The sequence below is a fragment of the Haematobia irritans genome, chromosome 4 (genome assembly GCF_050003625.1).
Source record: "Haematobia irritans isolate KBUSLIRL chromosome 4, ASM5000362v1, whole genome shotgun sequence".
Classification (NCBI taxonomy): Eukaryota; Metazoa; Arthropoda; class Insecta; order Diptera; family Muscidae; genus Haematobia; species Haematobia irritans.
In genome coordinates, this window is record NC_134400.1 from 108,325,289 (window position 1) to 108,337,754 (window position 12,466).

Genomic DNA, 12,466 nt, shown 5'->3' on the forward strand with positions numbered 1-12,466 from the left:
CCTGAACATGTATACGGACGGATCGAAGATGGAGGAAGGAACGGGCAGCGGAATCTATTGTAGTGAACTAGGTACAAGGGAGTCTTACACGCTGGATAGTGATTGCAGTATTTTTCAGGCTGAGATTTATGCGATCACGAAGGCTGCTGAATCGCTGTTGATGAGGCCGTTATACAGAAGCGATATTAGCTTCTTCATCGACAGTCAGGCAGCTATAAAGGCATTGTGCAGTACTGACATAAGGTCTAGGGTAGTCAGCCGCTGTCGTCGAGAACTCAAGGTTCTCACTGAACAGCATAATATAACTCTGTGCTGGGTACCTGGGCACTATGGGATAATAGGAAATGAGGAAGCGGTTGTGCTGGCTAAGGAGGGTGCTCGTGGAACGAACAATGTCCTAGCGGACGTTTTTCCTCCACTATCTTCTTATCATTACAGGATAGAGGTTAAATATGATGAGCAATGGCGTAGACGCTGGGTCTCTTCGGTTGGTTGCGAGCAAACCAAGTTGATATGGGATGAAAAGAAACGTAGAAACTGCGAAATTTTGTTGTCGATGAGCAGAGAGGAATTACGGCCACTGATTGGTATTATAACAGGACACAACACACTTGGGAAACACATGGTAAGAATAGGACTTAAAGACGATGATATCTGTAGATGGTGCCTGAACCCGGAAGTTACGGAGGACTCGTACCACTTCCTGTGCCAGTGCCCAGTTTTATCCTTTAAAAGAAACAAGATACTGGGCTCCTTTTTCTTTCAGACTCTCACTGATCTACGAGAGTGCAGCTTAAGGAACATACTTGCCTTCATCAGGGCCTCTGGTTGGTTATTCTGAGATTTCTTTCAAAGAGAACGAGCAGAGGGAAGTTTCTGGGACGAGGCGGCCGCATCGGAAGAAGATAGATTGAAAAATCACCTCGAGGGATCACAATGGACCTATACTGGTCTAAGTGGGCATCAATATAAAACATTGATGTCACCCTCTACAACCTAACCTAACCTAAAACGATCACTACCACACTGAAAAAACAGTGAACCCACCAGGGAGAAAACTTTGGTTAATTTTAGAAAATTTTTAATATTTGTAGAAAATTTTAACTAAACAGTATTACAAACGTTGTTATCCCGCCGATGTCATAAAAATAAGTAAATATTTTTCTACAAATTCAAGAAAATTTATTAGTCATAACTAAGTTTTTTCACTTTTTAAAGAAAATTTTGTAGTTTGAAAGAAAAACTTGGAGTTCAAAATTGCAAGAATGTCTTTAGTGACATACGAAGTTCATGATGGACGCATTTTTGGTAAAATTTACCAATTTAAAGAAATTCTGAACTATTTTGTGGAAGAAACGAATTGAGTTAATCTTAATGCTTCATTTGAGTATATTTTTTTCTCGGTTTTAGTTAATTTAACTAACGTACACAAAAAATTATTAGAGTAAAGGAAACTTTTTCCAAACATAATAATTCCATGAACTAAAATAAAGTTAAATTGGCTTTAGTGAAATAGAGCGTTCACTTTTTTTTAGTGCAGCTCCGTTTTATTTAATTCTTAATCGTATCTTGATGAGAGGAACTTTATTGTATGCTTTAATGAAACTTCTTCTGAGTTTGGCAGAATGAATTCAGGAGTTCCACAAGGAAGTGTATTGGGGCCAGTTCTTTATACACACCCTCAAAAAAAAATCGCCTCTTTAACATATGTTCCAAACATATTTTGCAGGAAGCACATATATTATTGGATACTGCCGAAACATTAATATGTTTGTTTTATGTGAACATATTATATGTTTGGAAACATTTTGAGCCCAAAAATAATATATGCTTGGAAGAATTTTTCCCAAAGACGATTGTGCTCATTCCCTAACATACTCGTTATTTTCACTTCCACGAAATATTTTAATTCTTGGCACCTTTTTCTGTAATACAAATAATGTTGAAGATATTATTCACTTTTTTATTTTTTTTAAATTTTACCTTTCGCCTGCACGGAGAATCGAACCGAGAATCATACAGTTTGTAAGCCAACACGCTATCCACTGGGCTACGTAGCTGTTATGGTCACCAGCAGATAATTATCGTTATAAGTTACATTTATATAGCATAGTTTGCAGCGCCCACGAGCCCATGCAAACATAACATTATTTAACAGAAACATACATTTGTTTGCCACGTGGAGCAGTGGCTAGCATCTCTGCCTTGCATGCAAAGGGTCGTGGGTTCAATCCCTGCTCCGACCGAACACTTTTTATACCCTCCATCATAGGATGAGGGTATATTAACTTTGTCATTCCGTTTGTAACACATCGAAATATTGCTCTAAGACCCCATAAAGTATATATATTCTGGGTCGTGGTGAAATTCTGAGTCGATCTAAGCATGTCCGTCCGTCCGTCCGTCCGTCCGTCCGTCCGTCTGTTGAAATCACGCTAACTTCCGAACGAAGCAAGCTATCGACTTGAAACTTGGCACAAGTAGTTGTTATCGATGTAGGTCGGACGGTATTGAAAATGGGCAATATCGGTCCACTTTTACGTATAGCCCCCATATAAAGGGACCCTCAGATTTGGCTTGTGGAGCCTCTAAAAGAAGCATATTTCATCCGATCCGGCTGAAATTTGGTATATGGTCTCTAAAAACCATGAAAAAATTGGTCCACATCGGTCCATAATTATATATAGCTCCCATATAAACCGATCCCCAGATTTGGCTTGTGGAGCCTCTAACAGAAGCATATTTCATCCGATCCGGCTGAAATTTGGTATATGGTCTCTAACAACCACGCAAAAATTGGTTCACATCGGTCCATAAATATATATAGCCCCCATATAAACCGATCCCCAGATTTGGCTTGCGGAGCCTAAAAGAGAAGCAAATTTCATCCGATCCGGCTGAAATTTGGTACATGATGTTGGTATATGGTCTCTAACAACCACGCAAAAATTGGTCCCCATCGGTCCATAATTATATATAGCCCCCATATAAACCGATTTCCAGATTTGGCTTGCGGAGCCTCAAAGAGAAGGAAATTTCATCCGATCCGGCTGAAATTTGGTACATGATGTTGGTATATGGTCTCTAACAACCATGCAAAAATTGGTCCATATCGGTCCATAAATATATATAGCCCCCATATAAACCGATCCCCAGATTTGGCTTGCGGAGCCTAAAAGAGAAGCAAATTTCATCCGATCCGGCTGAAATTTGGTACATGATGTTGGTATATGGTCTCTAATAACCACGCAAAAATTGGTCCCCATCGGTCCATAATTATATATAGCCCCCATATAAACCGATTCCCAGATTTGGCTTGCGGAGCCTCAAAGAGAAGGAAATTTCATCCGATCCGGCTGAAATTTGGTACATGATGTTGGTATATGGTCTCTAACAACCATGCAAAAATTGGTCCATATCGGTCCTTAATTATATATACCCCCCATATAAACCGATCCCCAGATTTGGCTAGTGGAGCCTCTAAGAGAAGCATATTTCATCCGATCCGGCTGAAATTTGGTACATGGTGTTAGTATATGGTCTCTAACAATCATGCAAAAATTGGTCCACATCGGTCCATAATTATATATAGACCCCATATAAACCGATCCCCAGATTTGGCTGGCGAAGCCTCAAAGAGAAGCAAATTGCATCCGATCCGGCTGAAATTTGGTACATGGTATTGGTATATTGTCTCTAACAACCGTGCAAAAACTGGTCCACATCGGTCCATAATTATATATAGCGCCCATATAAACCGATCCCCAGATTTGGGTTGCGGAGCCTCAAAGAGAAGCAAATTTTATCCGATCCGGCTGAAATTTGGTACATGATATTGGTATATGGTCTCTAACAACCGTGCAAAAATTGGTCCACATCGGTTCATAATTATATATAGCCCCCATATAAACCGATCCCCAGATTTGGCTTGCGAAGTCTCCAAGAGAAGCAAATTTCATCCAATCCGGTTGTAATTTGGAACATGGTCCATAATTATATATAGCCCCCATATAAAACGTTCTCCAGATTTGACCTCCGGAGCCTCTTGGAGGAGCAAAATTCATCCGATCCGGTTCAAAGTAGGAACGTGGTGTTAGTATATGGTCGCTAACAACCATACCAAAATTGGTCCATATCGGTTCATAATCATGGTTGCCACTAGAGCCAAAAATAATCTACCAAATTTTATTTCTATAGAAAATGCTGTCAAAATTTTATTTCTAGAGAAAATTTTGTTAAAATTTTATTCGGTTCATAATAAAATTTTCATCATTGTCAAAATTTTATTTCTATAGAAAATTTTGTCAAAATTTTATTTCTATAGATAATTTTGTTAAAATTTTATTCGGTTCATAATCATAGTTGCCACCCGAACCAAAAATAATCTACCAAGATTTTATTTCTATAGAAAGTTTTGTCAAAAGTTTATTTCTATAGAAAATTTTGTTACAATTTTATTTCTGTAGAAATTTTTGTCAAAATTGTCTTTCTATAGAAAATTTTGTCAAAATTTTTATTTCTATAGAAAATTTTGTGAAAATTTTAATTCCATAGAAAATTTTTTAATATTTTCAATCTGTAGAAAATTTTGTCAAAATTTTATGTCTACTTTGTCAAACTGAATTATATACGTAGTGGATCGATCTTTTTTGATTTAATATATACCACGTATGGACTTACATACAATTTAGAAGGTTTTAAGATACCTTGCCATCGGCAAGCGTTACCGCAACTTAAGTAATTCGATTGTGGATGGCAGTGTTTAGAAGAAGTTTCTACGCAATCCATGATGGAGGGTACATAAGCTTCGGCCTGGCCGAACTTACGGCCGTATATACTTGTTTTTTTTTTTTTTTTTTTTTTTTTTTTAATTTACACATTTATATTTATACTATAGTAAATTTTTATAATAAAACTTCGAAATGTGAGTTATTAAAGATTTATAGTCATTAACAGTGCTTGATATAAACGAAATTGACTGATTTTTGGATAAAATATTATTTTTTATTGCAAAAATAACAATTTTGTAACAAAAAACTGTTTTTGGTACAAAACTTTAAAATTTGGAAGGAATTCAAAAACTAACAAAAGAAGAACGTGGAGTCGAGTATAAACATACATAAATAATTTTATAATATAAATATAAATTTATTTAGGCGTGAGCAGTTTTTTACTAGCATTTAACACCATCGGTCTAAAATGCCTTTTATTTTTTTTAATAATTCATTTTAAAGAAAATAAAATTTTTGAATTGTTTTAGCTGCAAAACTCGAACTTAATGCCCGCTTTTATATTTGAAGGTGTCCGTCAACTCCTCTTGGACTACTTATTAATAAAGAGGAACTAAACTTTGTTTTTATACATTTTACTGTGTAATTTTTCACTATTTCCTCCTTATTTCATTTTACTGTCCCAACTCTAAAAAGAGTATAGTGCCCTTTCGTTATTTGTATGAAGACCCCTCATTTCTTTTAACGAACCAAGAAAAAAATTGTGCCCATAATGCCAAAATGATAAACAAAACACATGTCCACACATACAGAAAATGCTGCTCTCAAGGCGAAAACACAGGCTTTTTTTCAAATGTCTATTCTCTTGGTTCCGAATGTCTATTCTCTTTATTCAAATTAAATAATATTTAAACTTAAGCATATCAAATTTTTTGCCTTATCATAAAACAGTTTTCTGAAACAACATACAAGCAGTGCAGTTTATACAGATGATATGCCAACCAATAACAATATATTAACTGCAACCTATGCGGATGACACTGCTATTTTGGCTAAGAGCAAAACATCCAGCCATGCAACTGCTTTAGTTCAAGGTGAACTGAATCGTATCTATGACTAGTGTATAAAGTGGAATATTATTGAAAGCTGAAAAATCTACTCATGTCACATTTACTCTTAGGTTGGATGATAGCAGACATTTGTTTTTAAACAGGAGCATTATTCCCAAAGCAGAGAGTGTCAAATATTTGGGTCTTCACTTTGACAAAAAGCTTAACTGGAAAGATTATAAGCTAAAGAAAATGTATTGGCTATTGGGAAAACGTTCAAAATTATTAATTGAAAACAAAATAATGCTGTATAAAGCAATTCTGAAACTGATATGGACTTATGGCATCCAACTAGTAAATCAAATATCAGCATTCTGCAGCGATTTCAATCAAAAACTTACAGGTTAATGACCGATGCACCCTGGTTTGTGAACAACAATACTCTGCACAGAGAACTTGGAATTCCATTGTTAGACGATGAAGTAAAACGTAACAGTTCGCGATACTTAGCTCGTCTAAGTAATCATTCCAACATACTTGCTATAACTCTACTTGATGACACTGGCGAGGTGAAGAGTCTGAAGAGACATCATATTTTTCATTTACCATACACAAAATAATTGGTTAAGATATATGGGGTACTTTGTCGAATTTGCTGGAACTCGATGCACAGTCAATGTGAATAGTTATAACATTTGCTTATTGTTTTGTTGAAAATAGATTGCAAAGAAATTAATAAAATGAAAAAAGGAACTAAAATTTTGATAAAATTTTCAATAGAATTAAAATTTTGATAACATTCTCTATCGAATTAAATTTTTGACAACATTTTCTATAGAAATATAATTTTGCCAAATTTTCTATAGAAATAAAATTTGACAAAATTTTCTATAGAAATAAAATTTGACAAAATTTTCTATAGGAATAAAATTTTGACAAATTTTCCATAAAAATAAAATTTTGACAAAAATTTCTATAGAAATAAAAATTTGGTAGATTATTTTTGGCTCGAGTGGGAACCATGAATATGAACCGATATGGACCAATATTTGTGTGATTGGGGATCGGCTATATATAACTAGAGACCTATATGGACCAATTTTGGCATAGTTATTAGCGGCCATATGTTAACACCACGTTGCAAATTTAAACCGGATCGGATGAATTTTGCTTCTCCAAGAGGCTGCGGAGATTAAATCTCGGGAACGGTTTATATGGGGGCTATATATAATTATGGACCGATATGGACCAATTTTTGCATGGTTGTTAGAGACCATATACTAATACCATGTACCAAATTTCAGCCTGATCGGATGAAATTTGCTGCTCTTAGTCAGTACCATAAAAGATTAGAGTAAGCCAAGTTTGAGTAAGATCGCTTAATAAATAAGGGTTTTATGGCCATATTTGGGAAAATCGGGCGATACATATATATGAGAGCTATATCTAAATCTGAACCGATTTAGATGAAAATTTTCAGACTTGAAGAACGATGACAAAGACTATTTTTTGCCAAAGTGACGATACGTTTGAAAACAAACGCAACGTGACCCCATTTGTCGAAATCGGGCGATACATATATATGGGAGCTATATCTAAATTTGATCCGATTTCTTCCAAATTCAACAGCGTCCGTCCTTGTTCCCAAAAAACTCCCTGTACATAATTTCATCAAAATCGGCTAATAATTGCGACCGGAATCCTGTGAACAATAAATGCATGGACAGACGGACGGACGGACGGACACCAAGCGCTAGATCGACTCAGGAGGTGATTCTGAGTCGATCGGTATATATTTTATGGGGTCTAAAATCAATATTTCGAATAGGCACGTTTTTTGGCCGATCAAACTTATTATACCCTGACCACTATGTGGTTTAGGGTAGAATGATTGAAGAGAAACCAACAGAAACAAACAAAACGAATGAAACAATTTTATTTCTATAGAAAATTTTGGCAAACTTAATTATATACGTATTTAATCGGCCTTTTTAGTTTAATATATATCCCGTATGGACTACCTTCCTATTCAACCGTCGAACGGAACGGACGTGTTTTTTTCAATAGCGGATAAACTCATAGTAATAGGTACCTACTACGAATTTCAAGTGTGGTGGGATATTAAGCCACCATGCAGCGAAATTCCAAGTCATCCACTGGGTTGCTAACTTCAGGGCCCAGTGGACGGGTATCGACTGGAGTTATAAATCTGGGCAATGACCAAGAGTTAGGCCCAATTAGTCGACCTGTAGACGGGTCGACAGGTGGCGACACACTGACAAGTCGAACTTTTTCTAAGGTAACGACATCAAAAGGAGGTAATCCCTCACGAAAGAGATTCAAGGAACGCAGAAATGCTTTGTTTATCCTAAAGAAGTTAGGATCAGTCGACCCAAGCACGTTGTCGGCTAAACAAAGCGATTCCTTAAAATGGGCTCAAGGAATTCTTGAGACTGGAAAAAGGGAACGATCGCCGGATGAGCTGCCATCCTCCAAAAGGGATCAAAGATCGTTTGCCTCAGTTGCTAAAGATAGCCTTGTGATGGCTATCATTAATAAAGGAGCATTGGACGGTATGGTTCCAAAGCAAAAATGGGGGGAAATTGAGAATGCTCTATCTGTCGTCTACTCACAGGTACTGGAAAAGTTTCCCGGCCCAGATCCTCGACACCAAGAGGCTGGTTGGTATCAAGGACGATTTAAGCTAGTCGCATTTGAGGACCAGAGGTCTATAGAATGTTTTAAAGCTGCTCTGATACTAATTGGTGAAGTTTGGGAAGGAGCTGCTCTAGAGTTAGTCGAGAAGAAAGACATACCGGCTAGACCTAGAGCACATGCCTGGATACCTGCAAACCCTTCTGACCCTGAATCTATTTTAAATAGACTGAAACGATGCAATCCAGATCTTCCAACAGCTGATTGGAAGGTTGGCCGTTTGGATGAAGTGGATGGACCAAGACGGCATGCAGTGTTTATATTGAACACTCAGTCTTTGCCACATCTGGCAAAGTCCCAGGGCCGTGTATGTTATGGCTTTCATTATATCCAAATGAAGGTGTATAAAAACGATCAGCTAAAGGATTCAGAAATGGACAAGCCTCTGTCTGAATCAGAAGTAAGCGGATCCTCTTGCGAAGTCGAGGGAGATACCAAAGTTGAAGACATGGATAGATACCGTATGCGTGAGGAGGCTTCTATTGCCTCAGAACTCACCAAAGTCGAACCTATGGTTATTGCGAGAGTCACCGATATCTCTGAAGAGGACATTCTTGATGACTCGATCGAAGCGGCTGATGTGACGGTTGTTGAAAATCTCGATGGTCCTACGGATCCTCCAGATAAATCTTCATCATTGTAAGGCTGCATGTGCTGCCTTAAAAGTTCTCCTGATGAAAGGGGACATAGATATAGTTCTTATTCAAGAACCATATGTTTACAAAAACAAAATATGTGAATTAAGTACTCCGGGGTTCAAACTATTGCAGTATACTGGTAATGATGTAAATCGAGCCTGTATAATTGCTAAAAACGAGCTCAATTTGTTTCTGCTTCCCTCAATGTGCAATACAGACACTGTCGTTGCAAGTTTAGAAATAGCCAAATGCAAATATTGGGTATCTTCGGTCTACATGGGACATGACAGGGAGATGCCTCCATATGCCGTTAAGACCTTAGTGGAGGAGTCACTGAAAACAAAGGCGAAACTCATTATGGGATGCGATGCGAATGCACATCATAGTATATGGGGAAGTAGTGATACTAATGCAAGGGGAGAGTCGCTAATAGAGTTTATTTTGCGTACTAATCTGGTAGTTTGCAACAAGGGAGATGTCCCAACCTTTGTCACTAAAAACAGGCAAGAGGTTTTGGACATCACCTTGGCCTCGCAAGAACTAAATGAAATGATATCTGAGTGGCAGGTTTTAAGTGAACACAGCTTCTCAGATCATCGCTACATCAGTTTCAAATTTGATGTTCATATCACCAAGATCATATTTCCGCCAAATGTTAGGAAAGCTGACTGGAATAGGTATAGGGAATCGTTCAATATGATGATACCGGAAATAACAGAGACAAATATGAGAAATGTGCAAGATATCGAACACGCAGTGGAGCGGATTACTAAGGCCTTCAACATCTCACTGAAAGCTGCATGCCCTAGAGGAAAGCCAAGGGGGAAACATCGACCACCATGGTGGTCTACGGAATTAAGTAATATGAGGAAATCCTGCAGGAAGCTCTTTAACAAGGCAAAGTCCACCAGAGCCCCTGAGGACTGGGACGCTTACAAGAAGAATCTGAGAGGATACAAGCGAGAACTGAGAAAGGCTCAGCATAACTCTTGGAATGCTTACTGCAGCAGTATTGAGAATACGTCCGAGGCTTCCAGACTACGGAAGGTTCTAGCATCCACCAACTCCGCTCCAGGTTTCATTAAAACATCGGAGGGCAATTGGACAACGTCCAGTAAGGAGACGCTGGAGGTACTATTGGACACACATTTTCCTGGAAATCAGACGGTTGAACCATGTACTGGCGGTGCCACAGTTGCTCAGCGGTCGTTTCCTGTCGAGGAAATTGTATCGGAAACTAGAATAAGATGGGCGCTAAATAGCTTTGGACCATTCAAATCCCCTGGACCTGATGGAATTACTCCGGCGGAGTTACAAGCTGTAACTGACAAAATTATCCCCTGGTTGTCGGTGATATATAAAGGATGTATCAACTTATCATATATCCCAGGAAAGTGGAGGGAAACAAAAGTCGTTTTCATACCTAAAGCGGGAAAAGCCTCTCACTCGAGGGCGAAGGATTTCCGACCAATCAGCTTATCCTCATTCCTACTTAAGACTCTGGAGAGGATGATAGATATTTATCTTAGAACTAGCATCGATTCAAGTTTGTTCTCGAAACGACAGCATGCATACTCGAAGGGCAGGTCTACTGAGACCGCACTACATGAACTAGTCAGCTTTATTGAAAGCTCACTATCTGTCAAAGAATACACAATCGTGGCGTTTCTAGACATCGAAGGGGCGTTCAATAATGTCCATCCGAGCTCGATATTAAATGGACTGATAACTCTGAATGTTGATCCATGTATACTCAGGCTGTTAGACGAACTGCTAATGAAGAGACGTATTTCAGCCACACTAGGACAAGCAAACATACAAAGGTATGTGAACAGAGGCACTCCCCAAGGAGGAGTCCTATCACCTCTTCTTTGGAATGTTGCTATAAATAGCCTTCTGGTTACTCTAGAAAAAGAAAGGATAAAAGTGGTGGCATACGCAGATGATGTGGCTCTGGCAGTCAGGGGAAAATTCCCATCCACAATCAGAGATATTATTCAGAGGGCCCTCCGGATGACTGAGAAATGGGCGAAAGACAATGGTCTTGGGGTAAATCCTGCAAAGACAGAATTAGTCATGTACTGCAACGATCGCAAAACTCCCACGGTTAGGCCTATTTCCTTAGGGGGTATTGAAATTCCCTTTGGTGTATGTGCAAAATACCTTGGCGTTATTTTGGACAGGAAGCTGAACTTTAAGCTTAATATTGAAGAAAGGGCGAGAAAGGCAACTGTAGCTTTGTACTCGTGCAAAAAGGCAATAGGAAAAAAGTGGGGACTGAAACCAAAAATTGTGCATTGGCTATACACGGCAGTGGTTAGACCTATAATGCTATATGGTGTTGTAGTCTGGTGGCCGGCACTTCAGAAACCGACTTGTTTAGATAAAGTTCAGCGTATGGCGTGTTTGTGTATTTCAGGCGCATTCAGCAAGACAGGAACAAATTCCCTTAATGTCGTGCTGCATCTATTGCCTTTAGACATTTTGGCCAAACAGTCAGCTGCAACAACGGCTGTGCGGTTGCGCGAACTATCGCTGTGGTCGGAAAAAGGTTACGGTCACAGTTCTGTCCTCAAAACAATGCCAGATGTGCCTAACGTAGTGGATTACACTTTGGCGAGTCCACTTTTCGACAAAAAGTTTGAGACTCTAATCCCCAACAGTGAGGCGTGGTGCACACAGACCCCGGGGAATAAAGAATATATAGATTTCTACACTGATGGCTCCAAATTGGATGGACAAGTGGGGTTCGGAGTATATTCTAATGATCTGGAACTTCGAATAGCGAAAAGATTACCTAATCACTGTAGTGTTTTTCAGGCTGAAATATTAGCAATAAGAGAGGTGGCGAATTGGCTGAGAAGTAATGTTCCAAAAAATGTGGGCATTAATATATACTCAGACAGTCAACCTGCAATAAAATCCTTGGACTCTGTGTTCCTCAACTCGAAAACGGCCATCGACTGCCGCAAATCTCTCAATGAGATGGCTGAGCAGTACAATATTCACCTAATATGGGTGCCTGGCCATAGGAACATACCGGGGAACTGCGAAGCGGATGAGTTGGCAAGGCTAGGGACTACCTTACATATTCCAGGGGAACTAGAATTTGTTGGTATGCCCCTAGCTATCTGCAAGCTCATGCTGCGTGAGAAGGCTGTTATGATGGCAAATGTTCGATGGGAGAATTGCAAGGGTTGTAACGACACCAAGCAAATATGGCCCCATTTCAACTTAAACCGCACACTAGATATGCTAATGTTCTCGAGACGTCAGATATCACTCCTGATATCTGCTATAACGGGTCGCTGCCTGATAGGCGATTTTGCAAAAA